This window comes from Dermacentor albipictus, chromosome 7, assembly GCF_038994185.2.
Source record: "Dermacentor albipictus isolate Rhodes 1998 colony chromosome 7, USDA_Dalb.pri_finalv2, whole genome shotgun sequence".
Taxonomy (NCBI): Eukaryota; Metazoa; Arthropoda; class Arachnida; order Ixodida; family Ixodidae; genus Dermacentor; species Dermacentor albipictus.
Window position 1 is genome coordinate 95649056 of NC_091827.1, and position 26845 is coordinate 95675900.

Below are 26845 nucleotides of genomic sequence, written 5' to 3' on the forward strand. Positions count from 1 at the left end.
TCCTCTCATGCTTCGCGCCATACTCTATCGGGACTTTCCATGAAGTCATAATGACTTTCTTGCTCCAAGTTGTTACCGTGTGCCCCGTATACTTGACTCAGTTTTGTTCCTTTTATTTGTGCTTTGCTATGACCGTAGTCTTCTTTTTCGTGCTATAACGGCTGCGTATTACGACATTGCACTCGGGCTTGTCCCAAGTAGCAACACCCATATCCAAGGAACCTCATAACGGGTGGGTTCTGGCGTCGTTCCTTCTTATATTTTATTCGTCATAGGAGATTTCAACTTTTTATCAAGTATGTGCTGGCAACCTCTGGTATAGATGACTTGTTCCCACTTCTCATGCTGCCTGAATATGGCAAGGCAATCATGGCCAGGGCTGCGTGATACGGACGAATTCCGTACTCGGACGTCATGCGTGTGGTGCTTCTTTCCTATAAGTAAAGGCAGATGAAAATCATGCAGCATCTGTTGCAAAATATATCATGTACCCCCTGATTGTCTCAATAAAAAGTAAATACAGAAATTATCTTCCACTAAACTGGAAAGTGAACAGAAAACATCCAAAGTTGTCGTTCATGTCGCATTTTAAATAATGTGTGATAGCTGAAAAATAAAACGAAACAAACTACTCCACTCCTCTAGCCAAAGTGATACCATCGTACAAATGCCTATTTTCTTCAAAAAGTTTTATCGTGTTATTTTATTGTTATAACCTCATGCGCTTTCCTTTCTATTGTAAAGAGAATTATGTTTCTACATTCTGCCGCCCTAAATGTCAAAAAATAATGTATAGGTTTCACCGTTTTATGTTAACCCGGAAATCCAAAGTTTTGGACTGGTAGTCTCAATTTTTTTTTTTCATTTCGCAAAATATTAATTTAGGAATTTTCTTTTCTTACATCACTAATATGTCTTCAGAGGGCGCATATTTACTGTACTTACAGGGATAACGCTCAGCTTTACACCGCTGGTTTGTGTCAAAATGAAAGTTGAACATCTTCGTTCTACATACGCTCAGCGGGAAAACAAAGAATTTTCAACTTATCAAGCGTAACTACAGCAGCACTTTACGCCGTGATGTGTACCGTAACCTTAACATGCTGAAAACCACACCCACACAAATGGGTCATCCTGAGCGACTGTCAAGCATCTTTACTGAGCATTTATTCCACAAGCATGAACAAAAAAAGTCAAGCTGAAGTATATTAGGTATAAAACGTAGTACATGTATACACAAAGGCAATAGACTAGCATCATAAAATTTTATTCCAGTGGATTCCTGTGGCAACTGTGGAATTCACAGCAACGCAGACGCAGACAGTTGAGCACCTACGGCGAACACTAAAATGAGGCCCATCAAATACCACTCCCTAAAAGAGATGCACGCAGCCGTTTACGTCATTTGTCCGTCCGGTTATCCAGAGATAGTTGGTGCGAAAATGGTGGTCGAAACTCAGTTCAATTTTCTATTGACCCAAAATTTCTTCAAAATTCACGAACATGTTACACGTTCCCTTGATGTAGCAATACACATATTAATTCTCGGCATTCCGGGCGAAAATAGATTTTTTTTACATAGAATAGGACAAGCGAAAAGTGCTATATGCTCTTGTTCGGAATCGGAGAAAGGTATCAAAAATTTGTTGTAGCACTGCAGTACTCATGTTGTGGATAAAAAAAGTGGAGATAAAGTGTGAGCTTTAGACAAACGGCTGCTCATACTGTAAAAAACGCTGGGGATATCGAACAAATGAACTACGGAAATCCGCAGTAGGCGTTTTAAAATAATGTTTAGACGTTAAAAGAATTGCGGATAGTTACTAGAGCGCGGTAAACAGCTCTCCACCAAACATTTTCTGGGGTTATGCGCTGCAGCTTAAGCTTTTTTCGAAAAGTCCCTTGATGTTTTTTTACATGTGGTGTCACTTTGTATATATTGTATTGTAAACTGTGCTTTCTTGAAATTTAAGTCAAGTGCACGTGATCGCTCTATAATCTTAATACACATTACTTGCTGCGAGAATTGTGTGTCTTGTGACATACAGTGTGATAATTTGACAGTGAGAGCGGGATTCATCGAAAAGCATTCTGCCAACTCGATGATGCTCTTCTGCTGATCCGCGAGCACTTACTCGGAGAGCACCCTGATCACTGAGTTTCAGTTGTAAGGTCATGTCGTCCACGTGTGCCTGGGCATAGATTACCTCGCTACCTTAGGGATTTGTAGCTGAAGTTTAATTTAGGGTGTGTCATACTGGACGAACGGTAGTACCGATAGGGGCGGGCTCTGAGTACTTCATCTGCTTCCTGTGGAGCAACAGAAACACTGAGTCGCTTTACGTAAGACTGTTCCTGCTTCAGTGCGCAAGAGTCTACACTTTACAGGGACTACCGAACACTCGCTTTATCATGAACCGCTACGGACGGCAATATACTTTTCTTTGGTCGTGCGTCCAAACGTGATCAAGCGCATAGAGGCGATCAATTATTTTAGAAGGTGACAAATCTGGACTTCCGATTATAGCCTACTACTTTGCTCTAATTTTCTGCTTATTTGTGGAGCATTTGCTGGGCGTTAAAGGGACACTAAAGGCAAATACGAAATCGACGTCGACTGTTTAAACGTCATTCCAGAAACCTCGCAACGCTTGTGTCGTGGCAAGAAGAGAGTTTACGAAAAAAGTGCCTCTGAAAGGTCTGCATACCTATTTGTAAATTAAAATCTCCCGCCACCGAACCGAGGAAGTGGTGACGTTGGATGCGCTATCACCAGCTTTTGCTGCTATCGGTCAGTAAAACGGCACCCGACACATGGCGGTACCGAGCAGAGACCGAATGGTGGATTCGCCGCTGCAGCTGCTTTTTGGTCAAGTGCCGCAGACCATTCCAGCATCCCGCGTCATCACATGGAAGTTGAATTCTTCGGTACTTGCAGTTCGGGAGAGTTTCGCAAGCCAGCAAAACCAATGCAGCACCACACGATAACTACTGAAACACGAAAACGTGGGCGACCCGGAGTCGAGCGAAAACGAAACCTTGCGGCCGCCCACGTCGTTTTAAGGGTTATGTCAATGAGTTCTTTTTTCTAAAATTAAAATAGAACTGGACAAGCAGCACTTTATTTCGTCTTATAGTACAATCCAAGGTTGTTTTTTGCAACGAGTGATTGAGTACTAGTGACAGAATATAACTGTGCAGTGCTTTCGTCATAGCGCAAATACTTGAATGACCCAGGGGAATCTCTAATCACGTCCGGCATTTGCTTCGAATTCTCAATTGTTAAGGCTTTGTTCGCGCTAATATTGATGGCTAGAGATTCTCAAGGAGGAGGAGGAGGAGAAACATTTATTTAAAAATAAAAGAAAGGACAAGCAGGTGTCTTTCTGCTTGTGCGGGAGGCGCCCTTAGTCCAGGGCTCCTGCGGCTCTTGCTGTCTCCCGGGCCCGCACTAATCTATCACTTTAGCTTGAATTAATATTTCCCTTTAGTGTCCCTTTAAGTGACGCCTGATGATTGTGTGTTACATGCATGTTCTATTCTTCTGTTGTCCTTCACTCCCCCATATTTTACAGTGGAGCTGTATATGGCTAGGGTACCATAGAAGTTTCGTGTCCTCACACAAGAACTATCATTATCAATGGCTCATAGCCCCACAAAGAAGCAAAAAAAATGCAATGGGTCATAGCTCCGTAAGGTTCACGGTTACTCATTTTTTGTGGGTTATTTGCGATGACACTACCCCTGTGGTCACTGTCGTTGATTTCAATGTGGATGTGTCGGGACAGGAAAGAGAGTGGCTTGCGCGTTTCATGCCGATCCGGCCAACCGACCACCCATCGGCGTACGTACATCGATGTGACATTATCAAAGAATGCATCTGTAGTTTTGGGTACACCGATCAGTGTAAATCATAGCGACCAGAAAGCCATTGTGAACGTCGTTACTGGGCGACAATGAGCGATGCAATAATGTCTTTACCACAAGATTTCTTACCAAGATGTTCACAGCTCCGCTGGTTATTCACCTTCGCTGGGCGGAATGGCCTTCAATTTCTAGTTTCCTTCCCTTTTGATATCGTTCGTGTTGTTCATTCATGATTCTTTATGTGCCTTTGCTCTTCTAGAGCCGGCAGGTGCGGTGCCCCTGCGGGTGGTAGTTGCCAGCTAGCTATCTTTCTGTTCTCTCTGATTGTTTTATGCCCACAAGTTAAATAAAACAAATAGCCAAGTAAAATTTGTACTTTTCGTGAACTGGATGTTTATGTATCCATTCTCATATTCATTCTTTTTTTGTGTTTGTTTGAGCCGTCCTATTTTTTCCATGTTCTGTTTGCTTAAGCGGGAACGAGTAGCGGGCATCTACCATGATGCCAGCCTCTCCTACATGCACATTTAATGAAGAATAATTGGGGGGACTTCATTCGATGGTAAATTTCAAACTCCGTTCCCTTATCACATAAGCCCGATGGCCTACACGTTAGACAACATATTGACTGAAGCTGCCAGGAAAACGGTGAGAGACAAAGACGCGTGAAAATCTGTTAAGTATCCTAAGGATTCTAATCGCAACAAAAGATCTTACTTTTTTATATCAGCAATATTTTTGAAGCTTTCCATTGAGAATTTATCAGTGCAAGCGAGAGCAACCGCGTTGTGCGGAGGACCAGTCCCACTGTTTGGTAGTTGTATGATGGCACTTAAGATGTTTACCTGCATTGCTTGGGTGGCTAGTCTAGACATTTTGATGTACCCGTTCATTCGTAATTGTCGCTCCACATTATCACTTTTTCTTTAACAGCGAATACGTATACAGCAGGTTGGTAGACGATGCTCTACTTTTGCATCAATACGAGCGCCAGCTATTTATGTCCTAATTATTAGTAGTAGTATTAGTAGTAGTTGTTGTTTTCGTTGTATTCGGCAGGATTTGCGGCAAGGCATTAAGCAATATGCCTCTATTTATCTTAAACCGCCGCCTTGGTTTCGTTAACATTTTGCACATGGGTCAAATTCTGCCACGAGTTTAGCTCGGTGCCATGTTTGGGAGCATTACTGACATGTGTCGTCTCCAACGAACTTAAAGTTGACGTCGTATGCAGCGACGCCAATAAAAAATGACAACCGTTTCACTCTGGGAAGATGGAATGGCAGCGAAAGTTGACGACGGTCAAAGCTCTCAAACGAAAAGCAAAGTGCTTTCGCAGCCATTCTATCTTCACACAGTGGAATGGTTGTAATTTTTTTGCATAGTGAACCTGGCGTCATTCCTCGTTGCGAGGTGCCCGTGCTCGCGATTGTCGTTTTTGTTGCGCATCGCGTGAACGTTCTTCGTCGGTGGTCGTTTCGCGCCGGCGCCGTTTACATTCTCGTTGCTGTTCCATCCGGAGCTCCTCGTACGCACGTTCTTCTTCCGGTGTACGAACTGTACATCTCCGCCTCATCGCTAACGCAGTGTTTAGCGCCGATGCCCCTCCTGCTTATATGCTGCGATAACCTTGACGTCACGCTGTTGTTCACGGCGAGCAGCGTTCTAATCTGTTCCGCATTTTGACATCTGCGCCGCCGCACTGCACCCGTATGGGTTAGCAAGAAATGGCTAAGTCCAATTTTGTTAATCATATACAGCTTTCGCTGTCAAATGTTTGATTCTGCTGCTATGAGGCAGTGGTGCCATCTGTCATTGTAAAGGCAAAACTGAGGTCTTAACCTCAGCCTGGAGAGCTGGCGCCATAGTTTTGTTGCAGCAGAATCGACATGTCTTTAGCGGCATAACTGCGCACGACACCAACTCCAAACTTCTCACAAACAAAATTTGTAAGTAATGCTCGCAAATGTAATATCAACTAATTTTGCATATGTGCGAAACGCAACTGCGTGCCAAATTCGATAGCGAACAAGAAAGTGGTTTGACGGTAAGATTCATGTTTTTTATATATTTTATAACCAATATATGCAAGTTGGTTCGACGCCGTCTGTTTACCTCCTTTATGCGAAATCACTGTTCGAGAGTCATGCTCTAAAGGGGCAACAACAACAAATAGACGCGCAGATCGCGCCCAAACAAAACAGGTAAGCATCTAGTCACTCGAAACAGTTAAAACATGTTGAACTGCCTCACCATGCAGTGGCGGCAAGCCAGCTAGCTTGCGGCTTAAGTTGTAAAAGAAAAGCTCAAAGGAATACCGCCCCCAATCTAAATTTTTTTTTGTTCCCTGGCTATTAGCCGGAACACCAAAGTATGCCCAAGTGTTCATTTTGAGGTATAAGGTTGATTGCCGTAATAATTTCTTTTACGATGGAAGGGAGACATTTCGCAAAAATTTGGTATTCAGAGCACGTTTCTCGTAGCATAGCTAAGTATATATTAGTCAGAAATATTTTTCTATCCACCTTGTATTAGGGACTTTTGAAGCGGTCTGCTCCAGCAGTCATAGAAGACGAGGAAGAGGAAGAAGAGGAGGATGAAGAAGTTAGAAGAAAATGGCGGACGACACCGGTCTCACTGAAGTTGTGTCTTTTATACTGCCGTTCTATTTAGGCATGCTACATGTTGGCGCAGCCGTCGAAGCGAACATGTGGGTTACTTTTTTTGTTGACGCAAAGTCACGACCGAACATATCCTTTAGCCGTTCCCAAGTGCAAGGTGAGCCAGCGAAAGACCTTGCCTGGGATGTCACAACGGCTACCCTCGTCGAAGTGGTGCTGGAGAGAGCTTCTATGAGTCGCGAAGAACGTCTGCAGACGGAATCCATTAAAGTTGATCTACAGCTGCAGGACTTGAGGACACGGTCCTCAAGCCTTCACAAAGACGCACCGTTAAGCAGAAAACATCGGCAGAGGTGGGCTTTATTTTGAATGCCCTCGAGCAACAGCAACAACAGATGACCCATCAAAGTGAACTTATGTCAACTCTGCGCAGGTTGCATAACCTCGAACAGAACATTGTGGAGCCAGATATATTCTAGGAAAGCTCCACGAGTCCCCACTAGTGGCTGTGGTTTTACGAATATGCATGTGAGAAGAATCGGTGGCTCTCTGACGATGAAAAGATTCAGAATGTGCGTTGCTACCTCGGGGCCACCGCTAGAAAGTGGTATGGCATGCTGTTTTTGGATAAGCTACCAGCTTGCTGGAGCAATAGAAAAAGAAATTTAATCAAAATTGGGCAGGTTTTCACATTGTTTCTGGTCGCGGAGCTTCAAGAGGAAATGACCGCTTCCCATCATCGTTGCTTCATAATCTGTACCAAAAACTTCGGTAAGAGATAACGAAAAAAGGACTAGTGAAATTATTCATATTGGTTTGTCTGGTTTTTCAGAGTGACTGACATGAAAACAGGGGAAAGATTCTTTTTCACGACCAAAACGACTTGAAGGCTTCATCGTTTTGCCCTCTTTTCTGAGGGAGATCAGGGAGGGGGGAAGAAACTAGCCATAGATGAATGTGTAGTTTTCGGCATAACTCCACCCACCACCGTGAAGCTCTACAAGGGGAAGCCTGTAAGCAGACGCCTGTAAACACAGGTCCTGCAGAGGCCGGCAGTACGTCACCAGAATATTGCTGCGCTACGGTACGCACTTTGAGGCCCGTGGTAGCCGAACAGGTTGCGATCCCTCTGGCTGTGCTTGATGGTCGCAGAGAGGCAACATACAGTGATTCCAAGGCAGCCATTAAGGCCTACCGAACCAGTATGGTCTCCCCCAAGGCCATCCGCATTCTCCAAAGCGCCAAAAGTATCTCTCCGCATTCTCTCTTTTGGTTTCCCGCTCACTTGGGGTCGATTGAGGGTTCTCCCTCTAACCCTAACGAGGGCGCACACGAGGCCGCGCGAGGACTCACTGACCGCGCCGCCTCAGCAGTCCCTCAGCTCCGCCGGGAACCCTTGCTTACGTTTAATGAGATCACCACGCACTACTATCTATCAAGACGGGCCTTCCCCCTCCCGCACCCCGCCTTATGTAGGGTGCGGGCGGTTACCCTTCGACTTTTACAAGCCCGTGCGTACCCTAACCTCGCGGTTTTTCATGCCATATACCCCGAAAGATATCCCAGTGCGGACTGCCCTGCCTGTGGACTAAGGACAACATTGGACCATGTGTTGTGGGAGTGTAAAGCCATCGGCTCCTCATTCAGCGAGGATAGGTGGGCTGCGCTCTTGGGCAGCCCCGAACTCAATGACCAAACCCTGGCCGTCCAGAGTGCCCGCGATCGGGCCGTCAAGCTCGGCTTGGCGGTCCCTACGTGGGACTAGCCGGGTGGCGCGGGGTTTCCCCTGCGTCGTCTCTGGACCAAAATAAAGTTACTTCACTAACTCACTCATAACCAAATATGACCTAACCAAGGTTGGCTACTCACACGGATTAATCCTTGCTGCCAAGAAGGTCGGGAGTAAAACATAACAGAGGAGAAGACAGGAAACATTGAAAGTAAGAAATACGACGGTTGGAGAGGAGGATAGGGAAAGGCAACTGTGAAATTCTCCTGGATGGGTTAGTCCGGGAGAGAAGACGAGGCCAAAGGGCTGTGTTGCCTCCACCGTGGGGCCTTATAGGTCAAGACACTCAGCGTCAGTTCAACCCTCAGGATCGTCTTTTCCACGGACACGGCTAAGCGATGCACAGCTAGACGCGGGAAGGTCCAACCCCCGTGCGCTCGCATGCGTCGTGTTACTACACACCAAGCGTCTACTGACGCAGATGCCTCTGCGGGTTTGGTGTGCCCAGATGGGATAAAATATAATACAGGTTTAAACAGATCAGGCTATCAGGCTATAGAGGGAAGCATTCTCATTTAAAATTCATATACCATATACACCCTATAATTATGATGTATTCAATGAATAAGACACCTGAACTCCGCACTGCAGCCAGTATCTTTCTTCCATATCTCTGCGAAGTACATCACGTAATATACGCGCTCTGTGTGTGTTTTATGTAATTCTTTGACTACTATTATTGAATAGTGAATGCCTCATTAGGTTCCCGAAACAAAGGGTAAATTTCCTGCGCTTCATCTAAGGGTAATTATATCAACGTGAACATGCATTTATCAAACAAAAATACACGTGCACGAGATTTCCAAAACAAAGCAATAACAAAAGTTCCAATGTTGCCCTGAAAAGCCAAGCATTCATAGGGACAGCAGTCTACCAGGCAACTACGCACTGTAGTTTGAATTCGCAGTTGTATAACGTGCAGTAAGTAATGGCTTAGTTAATAATTGAAAAATAAGCATAGTGCCAGACGCGCCCAAACTAGCAGCGAAACACTGACAGATCTCAGTCGATGAGCACTCGCTGTCACAACACTGGCGCAGCGCAGCGCTCAGGCGACTGGTACAAACGCTTTGTCTTGCCGCTCGTTTCACAGCGCCTCCGGAACTTTGATTACGTCACCTCCAGTGCTATGAAAAAATGTAAATGCGTGGCAAGAGAGCACGCATGAAGCCACTAGCTATCTCGGCTCGCTCTTAGTATATATAGCAATCGAAGGTTAGCACAAAGACGAGGTGCGGGTTGCGTATACACTCAGCCTCTAGGGCGACCGTATGAAGCCATGGTAATCTTAGACGAGACGCCCACGTCCCCTAGCACGCGCTCGATCACGTGACCTAGAACATTGTACGCGCTTGAATAAGGTGCGCACCCAGCCGCCATCTTTCTTGGCTTACCCTCGCACGCTTCCCCTTGCACGCGCAGCATGCGCAGCCTGGGCCACTGATTTCCATCACACTTGGACTTTACACAGAACTTCACAGCGAATGCGACGACGAAAATTTGCCTGAAGTGTGCAAGTCATTGCTATAGCAATAAACCGACACCAATAACCCAGAACGGGCAGTCAGTGCTACATCGAATTACAACTCCTCTTAAAGAATGTTCGATCGAAAGTCTACATTATTGACAGACTGCAAAGGTAAAAACACACCTTCAGCACTCGCCGTACTCATAATCACCGCACAGCCTTTGTTCTCACTCATGTAGAGAATATCCTCCGCCGCTGTGTTATTGCTACCTGCAAAGAGATATGTGGAAATCCGCTTACTCATCATTATATGGAATATGTCCCTACTTGCGTTTTCCAATGAAGAGCACTATCAATTGCCCTTCCCGAAAAGTTAGGTCACTCCGCATCGCGCTTACCCACCGCAATGTTTTCTTTTTTTTGTGCTCAATACTGTCAGCAGAGAAATATAAGCGGCCTTATATTACAGCCTCGACACCCATATTCATGATAGTACCATGCTAGAATATGGACACATTTTTTCGTGACACTAGTGATTTAAAGGCTGCTGCCCATTAACAGCGGTGGCGGGCAGCTGCATTGGCTTAAAATAGAAGCGTGCCAACTGTTTTCTAAGTGAAGGGGCTAGTTTCTACTTTTCCCTGTCTCTGTTCTCTCTCTCTCTCTCTGTCTATATATATATATATATATATATATATATATATATATATATATATATATATATATATATATATATAATGGCGCGGTACATCAGTCCACGCCAGCAAGGCCCAGTCTTGGCAGGCCGCGCCCAAGAGCGCCCAACCGGGCATCGAACCACTGCTTGCGCTCACGAGTCACTTTGTCCTTAACTTCTTCGACAGCTGGCTCCAATGGCAAAGTTTGCGCAATACATAACAACACTGGAATATAAACTTTCGACATACAGTTTGTAATTTTTTAGTATAAGTATCTTGGCAACACAAAAAACATGGGCACTTTCCCGGCAAACCGGACCAACAGAGACGTCGCCTCAATCACTCAGTCTACCGGACATTGGAGCATGAGACACGGTGTGCCTGCAAGTCGCCACGACATCTGAGTTCCCAAGGCTGCCATGTGTCCAAACTTTCCATCATCGGGCATGCATATGTTGTCCGGAATACAAAAGTCAGCCTCAGTCACCTCAGCTCCACTGGACGTCACGGGACTGCCATGCATTTTTCGGAAGTTGTAACCAGTCTAAAGGCTGAACATTGTAGTAAGTGCGTCTTCTCATATTTTAATTCATTCTCTCTTTGGTACATTTCATCTTGCTTGTTGCGCGCGCTCTCTCAGGCTAAGGGGGAATATGTAACGGTGTACAGATGGAGTGTAGTTCGATGTGAAGGGACACGAAGAATAAAGCTAGTGTTCGTGCAACCATGTTGCTCTACACGTCCCTACCCTCCTGCTCGCGTTATGCGTCATATATATATATATATATATATATATATATATATATATATATATATATATATATATATACACACACAGGGTGTTCCAACTATCATTTACCAAGATGTAAAAATGATGCAACTACCGCGTAGCTGGACAGCACCAAGATAATGGTGTTTGCATACGTTTGGAGATACTCAAAATTTTTTTCGTTACGCCTAAATACCTAATCAGTTCTAATTTACTTCTGAAATATTATAATTAAATGAAAAGTGACAATGAGTAAATCGTCGAGAAGCATGAAGAAGCACCCGTTACAGCTTTCTGTTGCTCAATACGTGCTACATCAAAGTGTGTTTCCGAGCGTGAAAGAAGGCCGCGAATACACGCTAAGTGCCTCGAATAGCCAGTCGTGCGGCACTTTTGCGGGTGTTCGCAGGGTTTCCACGCCGTGGGCCCGGGGTCGATCTCGGCGTGAACTGCGTATATTTTTGTTTTTTGTTTTCATTCCCGACGATAAGTGCTACGGACACCTCACACCGGTAGTGGAGGCTGCTGCGGTGCTTCCGGTAGACACTTCCACCAACCGAAACGGCTGTTGTAATAAGCCCACAGCAGCCTACGCTGTAGAAAGGTCTCATATTATAGAAGCACAGTCTACGAGTGGTAAGACAACACTTTTATACACTAGCCACCAAACAACAGAGGTTGACAATTTAGAAGTTCTTTCGAGAAAGAACAGCTTCTGGTTTGGGTTAGCTGTAACGTGATCAATGTTCTTCCACGAATGAAGGGTGTTATTGATGTAATATGCTAAGTATTCAAAATAAGTCACTTGAGCAGGATCATTCGTAATATACAAAATTTTAATTTTTGTTTCACACTAATAGTCGTAAAAGTCATCGATGACTGCGATACTTCCTAGTGTGAAATTTGAGCACGGCTGAATAGCGTGTTTTCATTTCACGATATGTTGGCTGGCGTGGACAATCTGTAACGTGCGGCACATTGCAAGCGGAGTGATGTGTGGCGCGACCGCCTCGCTAATCGCGAAATCTCGAGAGGCGGTGTGTGGGAGACGCCTCCATAGACTACAATAGGCACCGGCGACTTTTGTCCGCCGGTACCTACTGTAGTTTCAGCCAGGGGTGCGATCGGAGATGGTTGTTGGCGCGTTCGTTCGGTTACCGGCGCGCGCGATTGGCCTACTCCGCGCCGACGTCGCCTGCCGCGGGGCGCCGCCCCGTTTTTGGTGACGTCAAAATGACGACACGCTCCTGTCAACCATCCGCCCACCGAGCATTTCGTCCGAACGCGACGGGAGTTTAGAAGTTTGGAGCGATCATACGGCTTCGCATGGCGCGTCTGGTGGTTTGGATTGGATCCAACAGGCGTCCTTTTCGGCTGCGGAATGGCACGAATGGCACGTTTGAATCCGATCCGTAGTTTAATTCTAGAAAATGGCGCTTCCGTTGGAAACTTCGGTTGTTTCGCTTGCGTTTCTAGAGGAAGGAGGAGAGTGGGTGGGGGTGCGAAGCGCGTTTGAAGAAATGGCAGAAAGTGAATTCCGGCGACGTTTTTGTTTCTCGAAACAAATAATTCGTTGGTTGTACAGAGAAATCGACAACATCATCGGTGCCAGCGAACCACTGGGATGTTGTGGCTGCCTCTTGAAAAGTGCGCCACTCTTCCCGTCGTTTTTTTTTCTTTTTCCTTCTCGCTGTGCGCGACACCACCTAGGGACGACGCAAAGAACCTAACAGTTATAAATTGCAGTAGTCACACGTACTGCTATTTCAAAACGTGTTTGGGCTTGAGAAGAAAAAATACGTTTTTTTAGACAAAGATTTCATTCAATCGGAAGACGAGAAACATTTGGCTTTGTAGTATACTGTTTGCAAGCAGACGACAAACGACGGAGGTAAAGTTCCGGGGAGGTGACCGCTTCCTGATTGGCTGCTCTCTCCGCCCCGCTGTAACAAATTTTGCATACTGCAACTTTGTGACGTTGCAGCAACTGAACAGAACGCGTATCGAACAAAATATCTCCGATCGCGCCCCAGGTGAACTGCTATTTTTTAACAATGTTTTCTAAATGTAACACGTAATTTTTGCCACAGAAGCCGCCTATCTGGAACATGAAGCTACGTAAAAAAATTTTATGGATATCGTGTCATTTAACGCACGCTTCTTATTGGTGGAATATTCATCAGGGAGAATGATTAAATATATCGTGGTTATAGTAAAATAAACAACGTTTATTAACTGCGTGGCGCGAAGAGATGCAGACAACCAATACACTTTTAGGTAAATATAAGGGTGTATAGACATGTATATATCCAGGACATATATCTAAGAAAAAAATTATCAAATATCCTAAATGCACTGATTGAAAAAGTGAAAACTCCCGACCGGAATAAACGTGTTTTTTTTTTTCAAAAGCTGCACCAGACCCAGGTAAACCAATTGACTTTCCAAGCAAAGGAATCAAGGCAATTATTGGACGTTAATATGAACAACAGCGTTAGGGAAGAGATATTGACTATGTACTCAGGCTGAATCGAGGAGACCGGATAGTCTTTACAATGCAATCGCCCTGGGTTGTCTGGCGATCTCCTTCAACGCGCCAGTAGGCGATGTGAAGTAATAACATTTAGTCTAATTGAATGGTATTTGTCATTCAGATCGTACTTTACTTCACAACTCACTATTAAAAATGATCGAATAGTCGTTTCCGTTCCAATGTGACGCATAACACCACTTCTGAAGTCTCGAAGGTGAGGGGCCAGTGCAAGTGAGGACTCTTATTCCGAGTGATTGTGTTGCTGGGTTGCCGTGGCTGTTTCTTGTATTTTTTTATATTTATTTCAATACCCTAAAACCCTAGAGGGCATTACATTTGACAGGAGAATAATATACAATCATAACGTATAGAAAGTTACAGAAGCCAGGGAAACTAAAGAAGTACAGTAAGTACAATAGAAATAGAGCCTTTAGAAATCAAAGCAGAAGAGAACAGATGTCATCTCACAATCAAGAGGCACACCAAATAAAATATCGATTTCATGCGTATTGCGACGCAGGCGAAATGTAGGCGAAGGATATATTAACAATATATTTACAAAGAAAGCTAGGGCAAAAGAAGTCTCATGTGACCCACGTGCAAGCGACTTCGTCATCGTCTTCATCCCTCTGCCAAACTTCGCGTTCATCCATATATCAATCATTTAATAACAACATTGATGGGATTAGGGTTACTTAATGTCGACTCGGCCCAGATACATCAGCAATTCGATCTTACAGGTTGACCCATAAGTAAAGTAACTATTTGTTCCGGCAGATCATTCGACTCTCTCACTGACAACACCAATGGTGAGTTCTGATATTTCAATGTTCTTGCCAAAATTGGTTGCGCAGAGGTGCACCAGTTCCTGAGAGAATTAACGCAGAGCTGCTAATCGGGTCAGCTGAACAAGTTCGAAGCTTTCATTCAATATATATGTCCTATTTTGGGGCAAAATGAAAATCTGCTAACTTGATGCAGGCGAGGGAAAAATTTTTTTAGATTCTCACCATATCTGCAACTGCAACCCATTAAATCTTGGTACGCAATGTGGTACCACACTTCGACGAATACAGTAGATCTACAAATATCTCTACGGGTACGCGAGGCATGTTGTTCCTTTATTTGCTTCATTATTGTCCTTATGATAGCGCATCGCAATAACTGAAACCAGCTTATAATACAGTAGCTGCCTTGGCAAGAGGACGTACACTTGGGAACGGCATTACATTTAGGCAGGAAATATAAATAAGCGTAACGTAAAGTAACGTAACCTACCTTAGCGTAAAGATATTGGAAATCTTTTGTTTCGCCATTCTTTCACCACATTTTCACTTTTGCGTGCTTCAAGTGGTGAGCATACTTTTGGAATGTTTTTCTTTTTGCGGCATCTCTGGCATCTGGCGTTATGGCGTTAGGCATCTGTCGCCCACAGCTCAAGCTCAGCCCTTTGAAGACGAGCCCCCTACTCTCGCTGACGCTTGCGGTAGGCAGCTTCTTCATCGGGAGTACAGACTACTCATGGTCTTCCCATATTTGTAGCTGGGACTAAATGTGGGGAACCACTAATCCAAAGCTCTGTATATTGGGCGCAAAGCCCACCACTCGGAATACGGGCGCTGCAATCGTTTTGACTAATGGTGGGATTGGATTGATGATTGGCGTGGCTGCCGGCACTTCTTGCTGGCACAAGAAGTACCGGCAGCTACGCGCTCTTAGTATTGCGTTTCAATGGCTGGCCTAGCATTCATTTCTTTCGCGAATGGGTGGAGGGCATACCAACCGGGCGTCCGACACATCCAGCCTTGAGGAACCCGAGTCAGTACCCATGGGCTACTCAGATATCCTAAATTATTATAAAGGGGTCAGACTGAAGTACCCACCCCTGGATAAGGATCTAAGCAGAGAGGATGCTGTTGCATGGCGACAACTACAGACGGGTACTTTCCCGAATCTAAACCTTCTGAATAAAATTTTCCCTACACAATATGAGGCTAAGTTCCCATGGTGCGGAGAGAAACCAGATCTGTACCACATATCATGGGCCTGTCAATATATTGAGTCCCCAACTATCTATAAAATTAAATACGCGAGTGCGGAACAGTGGGAGAGTATGCTTTCCAGGGTAAGCTTGAACGGCCAAAAGCGCCTAGTAGAGCGAGCTCGCGGGTTGGCCATACTCAGTGGAACCTTGGACTAGGGCACCAACCCTGTGATTGCAGACAGAAGAATCCATCAGAAGATGGAAGAGGCCGTCTGAAGCCGCGAAGATCTGTTTTCTAGAGCCCAATAAATGTTTTCCGATCCAAATCAATAGTCGATAATTTCGATGCCGATCTGGGTCGATCACCGAAAGAGCACCGTGTGACAACCGTATAAGATTCACGTATAAGACGCATTCTCACAAGGGGAAACAGGTCACTCCAAGCCCTTTCCCCCTGTTGAGCTCTTTTCCTCGCCCGCTAGGTCACGTGGCCCCTTTTTAGTGAAGTCCGACAATGACGGCACTGAGTCCGCATAAACAGCTTCGCTATAAGAAAGCCACAAGAATGTCTGCATCCATAAGTGCGAAGATGAGACAAATCCAGGCACTTCCCATCGTTCCTATGGTGGCTGAACGATTGCAGTGCCAGAGTTCCCTTTAGTAAATATTGTATGACGCTCTATGATCTATTGTACTAACGTCAGTGTGCTTAATGTTCCTATCGATATCAAGGGCACGCGATTAGCACTATCCATAGGTTTTGTACTGTCGATAATTTTACAACTCAACTATCGATACTTTTACATCGCTGTTCGTCACTCCGTCTCCGCGACCCCAAAATTTCGTTTGCTTCTGTCTCGGCTGCTACTGAATCATCTTTAACCACTATTGCGGCAGAGAGCTGTATGGACGGAACTTTACGAATTCCACTGTGTAAACAAAACTTCCGACGGGCAATCAATCAAGCAATCAATCAAAGCAGCTTTATTTCCACCGGTGACCATACGTGGTGAAAGAAACAACGCCCAAGCACTCCGTACAGATGGTTTACCAGCGGCTTGTTAGGCTGCCAGATCCTCGGTACGCAGTTGCTGCTAGCACTCGGCCTGTTCTTGTTCCCGCGCTGCAGCATCGGCCCTGTGTAGACAAGCTCGTTCCTGGCTCTGCTCGCGGCGTTGCTGTTCGAAAGCTGCGTGCTCCTCAGGAGTAAGTCTGGCACGTGGCCTATTTCGGAACCGGATATAAACTGCTGCACGCACGCTCGGCTGCGACAGAGAGCAACGATGTCAATACTGGTGCAGCCAATCTCGCGCGTCTATTTCTGTTTCTTTTTGCGCATGCGCTTGAGGTTGCGTCAGAGGGTGTTTTCGGCGTAAAGGCGACAGGCGGAAGGACGAATCGGCTAGCCATATACAGCTTCACTGTAAAAAGCAAAGCTGATGTTCTCTTTTCAGAGATGGCTACGTTACACGGCCCAGTAAAAACGGAATGATGAAAGCGGTGGAAGGCGAAACTTCATTTTTACGGCCACGAGACAGCCCCCTCTGCGATGCAGGGTCACAGGCGCATACCTCAGCTGGCTCGCATGGCACAAAACTGTATGTCCTTAACTGCCTAATGGCGGCCATCCAAGCGCCATTTGCTACAGGAGGGGGTTAGAACGCCCTAAAGACAATCTCCCAGCGTAAGCAAGGAACACGTAGTCAAAAAAGCATATTTACGTGGCCGCTATTCTGAAAAACAACGTGGCATCTGCTGTTCTTTTGTTGTATTTCCAGTGTGCAGCTTAGAATGCCCGCTTTCGAAGGGACGGAGTGCCATATGGACTATTTTGCCCCCCCCCCCATCTGTAGATACTTCTATTAGTCTCAAGATTGCCGGGATCAGATCACACATGAACTTCCTGAGATATGTTAACGGAATGAGAGCCATCTCCGTAGCTCGTTTGTAGAGCGCTGCATCATTCGGTGTTTCCAGCTCCGCTGCCACCAGCAGCAAGGTAACCATCCTTCTTCCTTATATATTTCAATTTTTCTAAAATCATGTTAAGCACCAATTTAACGGTTGTATTTTAGTATTTCGACAGCTTAACTTTTTTTAAAAATAGTGCCTATGCGTTTCCATTTGTTTCACTGTCTTTCGGCGTCCCATGGCACTTATGTTTAATCAATCAATCAGTCAAACAAACAACCATTTAGATATAGCCCTGGAACCACTACAAAGCCTTTGTACTGGTGCACTTGCTAACTGGGACACCCCATACAAAACGTAAAAAAATTTGACAAAGATACTAAAACCTGCTTTCATGTGGAAATGTCAAAGCATTTGAGTCCCTTTGGTGAAATGTTCTCGGCTGATGCTTTCGACATGCATTAGAAATATTTCTGCTAATTCGTTGTGTGTGTTTACGTACATATCCGTCATAGCCCGGTTAATTTTCAAGATTCATCACGTGGCGTCGAGAGTCCATTGCAGTAGTGAAATGAAGTGAAATCCAAAGTGAAGTGACACGTGTATATTTCTCACAGACCAACTCATTTTAGAAACTCATGACGTGGCGTGAACCACCCATCGCCGTCTACACCGCACCGGTGAAGTCTGAAATGCAAGTGACACGTGTATATTTGTCACAGACGGGCTCATTTTAGACATTAATGACGTGGCATCGAGATTCCATCGCATTATACACAGCACCGATAAAGTGCGAAGTGCCTGTGACGCGTGTATGGTCGCCACAGACCGGCTCACTTAAGACATAAATGACGTGGCATCGGGAGTCCATCCCAGTAGACACAGCCCCTATGAAATCCTAAGAGCAATTGACACGTGTCATGACCGGCTCACTTTAGACACTCATGACGTGGCGTCGACAGTCGATACCATACAACCAACACCAATTATGTCCGAAGAGCAAGTGACTCATCTGTAGTGGCCCCAGAGCGGCTCATTTTAGACCTTCATAACGGGGCGTCTAGAGTCCATTGCAGTGTACACAGCACCGATTATGGCTGAGGTGCATGTGACACGTGTATATTTGTCACAGACTGGCTCACTTTAAACACTCATAACGTGGCGTCGCAGTCCATAGCATAGACACAGCAGCAATTAAGTTCGAAGAGAAAGTGATGCGTCTGTAGTGGCCACAGACCGGCTCATTTTAGACCCTTGTAACGGGGCGTCGAGAGCCCATCGCAATGTGCACACCACCGATTTAGTCCGAACTGTAAGTGACACGTGTATATTCGTCACAGAGCGGCTCGCTTTAGACACTCATGACGTGGCGTTGACAGTCCATAAAATAGACACAGCACCAATTAAGTCCGAAGGGCAAGTTACGTGTCTGTAGTGGCCACAGACCGGCTCATTCTAGACCCTCATAACGGGCCGTTGAGAGTCCGTCGCAGTGTACACAGCACCCATTATTGCCGAAGTGCAAGTGACACATGCAAATTTGCCGCAGACCCGCTCACTTTAGATACTCATCACGTGGTGTCGAGAATGCATCGCAGTATACACAGCATACATGAAGCCCGGAATGGAAGTGACACTTGTATATTTGTCACAGACCGGCTCACTTTAGACACTCGTGACGTGGCGTCGACAGTCCATCGCAGTATACACAGCACCAATAAATTCTGAAGAGCAAGTGACGCGTGACTAATGGCCACAGACCGGCTCACTTCGTACCCTCATAACGTGGCATCTAGGCTCCATAACGGGAGGCAGCACCGATTAATTCGAAAAGGAGGTAATGCGTCTGTACTGGCCACAGACCGGCTCATTTTAGACGTTAATGACGTGGCATCGAGAGTGCATCGCAGTAGACACAGCACCGATGAAATCCTAAGAGCAAGAGACGTACGGAAGGCAGCGCGCTAATTTTATACACTCAAGACGCGGCCCCGCTTGCTCCCCATTGGCTGCGCCATCACGTGCACAGTGACGCACGTACTACGCCACACATTCAGTCAGCCAGGTGGTCGCGGCGTGAAGTGCGCAATGACGAACGCACTAGGCACGGCTTTAGTCAGCCGGAAGCGTAGAGCCGCCCTGGCATCGGAGAACCATGCTCCTCTTGCACTCCGGAGGCCCGCGTTCCGTTGCCATCTAGGCCGAGATTTGCCAAATTTTCTTTTCACAGCCAATAATTTACTTTGTGCAGAGGCCGCTCCCTGTGAAATTCGACGTCAATCTGAGCATTTTTGAGGTGTTTTCACTCCTTGCGGCGTCCACCATTTTTGCTTACGTCTTTCGGTCGACGCAGTAACGTAGGCTTATGTCCTTTCTCTTCACCAAGACTACAGGAGACGCCACGGGCTTTTCGACGGCTGGATAATCACGTCGCGCAGCATTTCGTCGACTTGGTGTATTATATCTTCACGTTCTCGCGTCGAAACTGAGTAAAGGCTCTGGCAGTGGAGTGCACCGCACACATCGTTTATTATGCGATGCTTTGCAACTGATGTTCGTCAAATCCTCGGTGACGTCGAAAAGCAGTCTTTGTATAGTGAAAGAAGACTTCTGATCTCTTGATGATTACTCATGGAGAGGCTTGGACTTACGTTGTGAAGTCTGGTTCGGGAACTATGCTCGTCGAGGTAGATACGACAGAATCCGAGAGGACAAACGCATTGCTAGTTTCCGCAATTTCCTCGTTGTATGCGATCGTCAACCCCTTGTTGATGTGCTTGAACTCCAGGCTGAAGTTTGTCTGCATCGATTTCGCCTTCCCTTCGTGCAGCCCAGCGATCTATCTTGTGAACCAAATTTCATAATCAAGCAGTAGATGTTGGTCGCTCTGTATGAACTCTTCTACGTCTGCGGGTGTTTCGCTGCCGCCGGAAATGATACTGTTGGACCGAGGTGGGATGCTCACTTCATCCTCGACTGCACTCCAGCCACGCTCACTGGGAGGCCTTTCGGTCCGCATCGCTTTGTTTGTGGCAGCGTTATGCACTTCAACGTCAAGCCAATTATTGTGCCGTGTTGGTACAGCAAGTTCATGCCGAGAATTACGTCTCGCGAGCACTACTGGAGTACAACGGACGTCGCAAGGCGGTCTGCTCACGTCTTATAATTCTTGCCATGCACATTCCAGTCGGCATTATGAGGTGTCCTACAGCTGTCCGAATTTTAGAACCGTCCCATGCAGTCTTCACTGTCGCAACATGGCGGCGAATAATCCCTTGCTAACGGATTAATTAGCTCCAGTATCTACATGCGCATTCACTTCGTGGTCGTCGAGAAGCACGTCGAGGTCGGTGGTTCTTTGTGTTCCGTTGCAGTTAGGTGTTGGCGTCGGATCTGTGTGATCTGTGTGACTGGTCTGTGTGAGCGTGGATCTGTGTGACTGGTACATGGTGTCGTCAGGTCGTCTTTCGTCGGAGTATTCTTGGCTCCCAGGCTTCGTCGGGACGGCGGCGTGTCAATCTGTGTACACAGCACCGATTATGGCTGAGGTGCATGTGACACGTGTATATTTGTCACAGACTGGCTAACTTTGTACTAGAAATATATTTTGAACTGTCATCGTCGGCGGCGGGGGATCTTCCGGTATTTAGACATACAGCAACCACCCCTCCATCAGTTGCTGTTTTTAATTTTCCAAAAGAGGCTTAAGGACCGACCCCGGGCTGCGCCACTGTATGGTCGGCACTGTGGCGACAGGTAGCGTGATGGCGACGGCGAACGCAAAAGACGTCGGCGTCTCACTGTGTTCCGGCTATGTAGTCGACGATGTCACGTGGCCGCTCGCCAAGCTGCGGACGTGGCGCGTTGATGGCGAACCCTCGTAGGCCCATGTCGCGGTAAGGACATCGACGGTAGATGTAGCCGGCTTCTCCGCAGGGATAGCAAAGTGGACGGTGGTCGGGGGCGCGCCAAACGTCTGTCTTCCTTGGGATGCTGCGTGAGGCTACGGGTTGGCGTGCTAGCGGCGGCGGCAGGGGACGACAGACCTGCTGTGCTACCGAGGCCTGGTGTGGGTGCGGTGGGGGTACGGGACGGCGGGCTTGGGCACCGTACGTCTTCGTTTCTGGCTGAGGCTGCGGTGATTCATGGACTCCTAGTGCCTGTTGGATCTCCTCACGCACGACGTCGACAATCGAAGCCACTTGGGCCTCTGATAAAGGGAACAACTTCTGAAGCTCCTCCGGCACTACCACTCTGATAGCCTCGCGCAGGTCGTCGGTGCCTAGTGATTGAACTACGGCGTAGTTTGTGAGATTGCGCAGCGCTTGAATTGTCGGTTCCGCATTTCCAGTGTTTTCTCCATGCTGCTGGTCTCGCGAGTGAGTGAGTGAGTGAGTGAGTGAGTGAGTGAGTGAGTGAGTGAGTGAGTGAGTGAGTGAGTGAGTGAGTGAGTGAGTGAGTGAGTGAGTGAGTGAGTGAGTGAGTGAGTGAGTGAGTGAGTGAGTGAGTGAGTGAGTGAGTGAGTGAGTGAGTGAGTGAGTGAGTGAGTGAGTGAGTGAGTGAGTGAGTGAGTGAGTGAGTGAGTGAGTGAGTGAGTGAGTGAGTGAGTGAGTGAGTGAGTGAGTGAGTGAGTGAGTGAGTGAGTGAGTGAGTGAGTGAGTGAGTGAGTGAGTGCAAACTTTACTGGGCTCTAGTAATTGTCTTTTTCTGTGGCTGGGGCGGATTCTTCAGGGAAGACCTCTCCTTTGTGTCTTCCCGGAGGTCTTCACTCGCTGCTTCGTCCGTCCTCTATCGCCGTGGTAGGCTGCCCTTAGTCCTGGGCTCCTATGGCCTCTGCTGTCCATCGTGCACACCGCACTAGACCTAGCTGGCTTTCGCAGCGGTCGCTGGGCAGCAGTTCCTCCCATTGCTCCACAATTTGGTGTGGTTTCTTCGATGGTCTTCGGTGAACTTCGTATGATCCCGGCGAAAAGTTCTTGCTTCACACCGCTCATGAGTAGGCGACTTTCTGCTACTTAGTAGTATGCTTTCTTCTCCTCGGGCATTTCCGGGTGGTCGTGACAGAATAGACGGCTCATTTCTTCAGTGAAGATGGCAACGCTCTCGTTAGGTAGCTGCACTCGGGCTTCCAATAGAACTTCGGCCCTTTCCTTCGGGACGATGCTCCTGAAGTTCCTCAGGAAGTTACCGTAAAACAGGTCCCCCGTTGTAAGGGTGCGCTCGCAGTTCTAGAACCATGTCCTCGCGGTACCTTCCAAGGAGAAGTACAGAGGACGCAGCTTGTCCTCGGGAGTCGAGTTTTTGAAGGCTTAACTTCTATTGAAATTCTCCAGCCAGGTTTCCGCATCATCCGACGAAGCTTCACGGAAGGTAGCTGGCTCCCTTTGTTGTTGAAGCACGATGAGGGACGCTGAAGCTGCCGTTGTTGCTATTGACTTAGCTACCACCTTCCTGGTCGTCTCAGGCAAAAGTTCGTACTCCGGAGGCAGTCCTTGCAGTCTGCGGCTAGCTCGCTGGTCTTTGGCGACGTTGGTGGTGTCTTCAGTGTTGGCGCTTCGATCACGGCTTGTTTGGGACATCCGGTACCTGAACCAAAGCACCTCCATCAGATGTAACGGGGTAGTGACGGTAAGGAACACAGTAGCAAAACTGTAAATGACGAAACTCTTTATTGGACCGACCTGTGTCCCAAAAGACAGGCCACACTCAAAAGACGATGATAGCAGCGAACACAGTCGGGAATCGGCGAAAATTTTATCGGGGGGTCAATCGCGTCGGCTTTTAAACATGAGTCATCGAAAGTCCCAGTCACTGGTGCCCGCGTGTCTTCCGGAAAGTACTACGCAATTCGCGTTACGCATACACACAAGCAAATTACACAAGGTTAGGTGGCAACTAAAAGCCGATAGAACAATTGATAACATTCGAGAAACTTCCGCTACATGCAGCTGCGTCCTGCGCTGAACAGCGACATTTTTCAAGAGTCAAACGAGTGTGTGTGTGCTTTCTGGGTTTATCGAAGGTTGCGTGCGTCAAGTGTGATTTGGTGCAATATAGTAAAGTATTCCACGATGGTGCTTCCTAAAAACGAAGGATTCAGCGTTAATCATCCTCCCAACCTATATCTCCGAAATCCATACCTATCACAAATATGCTCACCATAGTTAACTACCATTTCACAATTAGCGTGGTACCATCTTTACAAGGCGTTTAACTCACACATATCGGCGTTATGTAATGGGCGCATGATATCTGGCACAACAGGTAGAAGTTTTGTGGTCAGCAGGAAGTGCAATGTTTAGAGCCTTGTTGCTACGTTTCTCAATGACAGCATTAAGCGAATGACTGCGTTATCCTATAGTTGTTAGCGTATTGATAGAGCTCCTTAATGGAATCTTCGGAATTGTTATTGAAAATCGCATGGGTAAATACCCTGGGGGTGCGCTTCACATTGTGGTGAAATGCCTGTGGCGGGATTCTGGGAACATTTGTTGTGACAGCACATTCAGTGAACTTTAAGTACAGTATTTTGCAACTGACTTTCAATCGACTGCTAGGTCTACCATAAACTGTAGCGCGGCACGCGGGTAAAGCGGTTTTTTATTGTTATTTTTTTCCTTCAGAGTACAGCAGGCACCGTACCAGCAAGTGCTAGCGAGCGGCCGTAAACGCAAGCGCCACTAGTAATGCTGTGCGATGTTAGGGTGGCCAAGCCTTAAACCAGAATTCATAAATTCGGTATCGGAAGGATTCAGTAACATTAGCAGGTATATTTTAAAAAATGTATTGAAAAATCCTATTTTATATAGAAAATATAACGCAAATGAAGCGATCTTACTAAGATACCTGGAATATTGACTTCCATGTGCTTCTTTCGATTCGGATTGAAGGTTCCTAGAATTCTTCTAGAGATCCTGCGAACAAAAAAGTTTATCAGCATATTTGCTCATGCGGTGCCATACGTTAAACGACAACATTACTTTTTCTCTCCAAGAAAAAACTGTCGCTTGAAATAAACTGAAGCTTTCGTCACGTCTTGAACTAAGTCAACCTCACATCGACGATTGGTGGGTCCGGTTGTATACACAGTCCATATTGCTTCCGTCGTATCGAAGAACTGAAAGAAAGAAGACCCGCATACTTGTTATATATACTGAACCATCGCTGCGTGTGCGTGTTCGCCTATATACAGCACTTACTTTTCATTGCTCTCGTTCGATTATGCACAATGCGCATAGTGGGATTGAAAATTGTGTACCAGCCCGTTATCTTTATCATCATCATCATTCCTTCACTGCACTTCACTTAGCGTTAGAGTTCTGCCAATGCGCTCAAACACAAATACTCTTATGCAGTGTGTGTAGCTCTCTTCCTATCTGTTAACATACATTGAATAACCTCTCCTTCATTGAGCAGTGGGAGGTAAATATGTGCACTGAACCACAGGAATCATTACACACTTTTATCATCGAGCTTTATGTAGGCAATGCACAAGAGGTACGATGCGTGTCCACCATGCTTAGAACTAGACGTAATAGTTCTGCGGAAACCCGCAAGGTGGAAAGAAGTCATTAATAAAGGCTAAATCAGACATCCACCCGCTCGTAGCTATTGCTACAAAGGAAACCCATTCGGGTTCCTCGGAAGATAAGCTTCGCAGTTCAAGAGAAATTCGTCCTGGTCCGGGACTCGAACCCGGGACCACCGCCTTTCCGGGGCAGCCGCTCTACCATGTGAGCTAAGCAGGTGGCTAACAGATGGCAGGGCGAAGTCGAATTTGTCAACAACTCGAAGCAAAGGCAAGAGTTTGACGTAATAGTTCTGTGGAAACCCGCAAGGTGCATAGAAGTAATTAAAAAAGTGAAAATCAGACATCCACCCGTTCGTAGCAATTGCTACAAAAGAAACCCATACGGGTTCCTCGAAAGATAAGCCTCACAGTTGAAGAGAAATTTCTCCTGGTCCGGGACTCGAACCCGGGACGTAATAGTTCGACGTAATAGTTCCTCAGAACCATTACGTCAAACTCTTGCCTTTGCTTCGAGTTGTTGAGAAATTCAACTTCGCCCTGCCATCTGCTAGCCGCTTGGTTAGCTCAGATGGTAGAGCGGCTGCCCCGGAAAGGCGGTGGTCCCGGGTTTGAGTCCCGGACCAGGACGAATTTCTCGTCAACTGCAAGGCTTATCTGTCGAGGAACCCGTATGGGTTTCCTTTGTAGCAATTGCTACGAACGGGTGGACGTCGGATTTTACCTTTATTTATGCTTAGAACTATATCAGGTTGCTCCTGTGCTATTTGTCACGGACGCTGTGGCTGACCCAACAATGGCAATTGTTGAACAAGTCTGTGTTATCAGACTGTAAAAAAAGAAAACTTGGCTATTGAATGAACTGAAAAACATCGTCGATCTCACGGTTCCAAGTCTCGAACCGCGGGATACAGCATTTGGCGTATGGTTGCCAAGCGGGGAAACGTGTGAGGGCTGCCGGAAAATAAAACCACTTTGCGAGCTCTTTTGCTACCATGTAAACTCAAGAACAGTTTTAATCTCATCAGTTTATCATCATCAGGTAGTCATCAGGTACGCGGCACTTTCAATCAACATCATGCTACGCATGATGCTCATATACCGATAAGAACAAACCTATCGTACAAATACTAGCGTTGTTTATGCAGATATTCACGCATTCTTTAGGCATATGCCTACGGCTGAAAACTTCAATTCCCTGTATTCTGAAGCGATCAGCTACTCAAACCTGCTCCTCCACTCTATGATTTTGATGAGGATTTATTGGCATACCGTTTGAAACTGGGCAGTGACAAATAGTCACCAAACCTGATTGAGGTAAACAGGTATTCTATACAAGCTGTTCCACCCAGCTGAGCATGCGCAGTTCCTGGATCAAAAAAGACGCAGCGATATTCAAGCGGGACCATGGAGTGTCCATGAATCGCAGTGACCGCTTTTGTCGGGGGATGGCATTGCCATTCACTTTCTTGGGTTCGGATGGCGGGTTCACAGGAGGAGTGTTCTAGAATAACGGGGTTGGTTTTTCTCTAATATTGTGACGACAAGATCAAGCAGGTGCAGAAATGGCTTACGTTGGAAAGAGTCGTGTGCGCAATCTACGACTCTGTCGCATGGTTAAACTGAAGTGAAAAGGGCACTTGTCTTGGAGCGAGTAGTCCAAGCTTTCGGGAAAAGAAGCCGGCCGTCCAGCTTTGC

General features: G+C 46.5%; 1 long non-coding RNA gene across 1 annotated transcript in view; it reads right to left on the reverse strand.

The window, feature by feature from the left end:
• Positions 1-250: 250 nt before the first annotated feature.
• The window catches only part of LOC135897012 (uncharacterized), a 36690-nt gene continuing 10095 nt past the window's right edge, over positions 251-26845 (reverse strand). Inside the window, exons 2-5 of the long non-coding RNA XR_010562873.1 lie at positions 24600-24736; positions 24466-24533; positions 9929-10015; positions 251-434 (exon numbers count right to left, since the gene is read on the reverse strand). This is a non-coding gene — a long non-coding RNA (uncharacterized lncRNA). The remainder of the gene's footprint in view (positions 435-9928; positions 10016-24465; positions 24534-24599; positions 24737-26845) is intronic.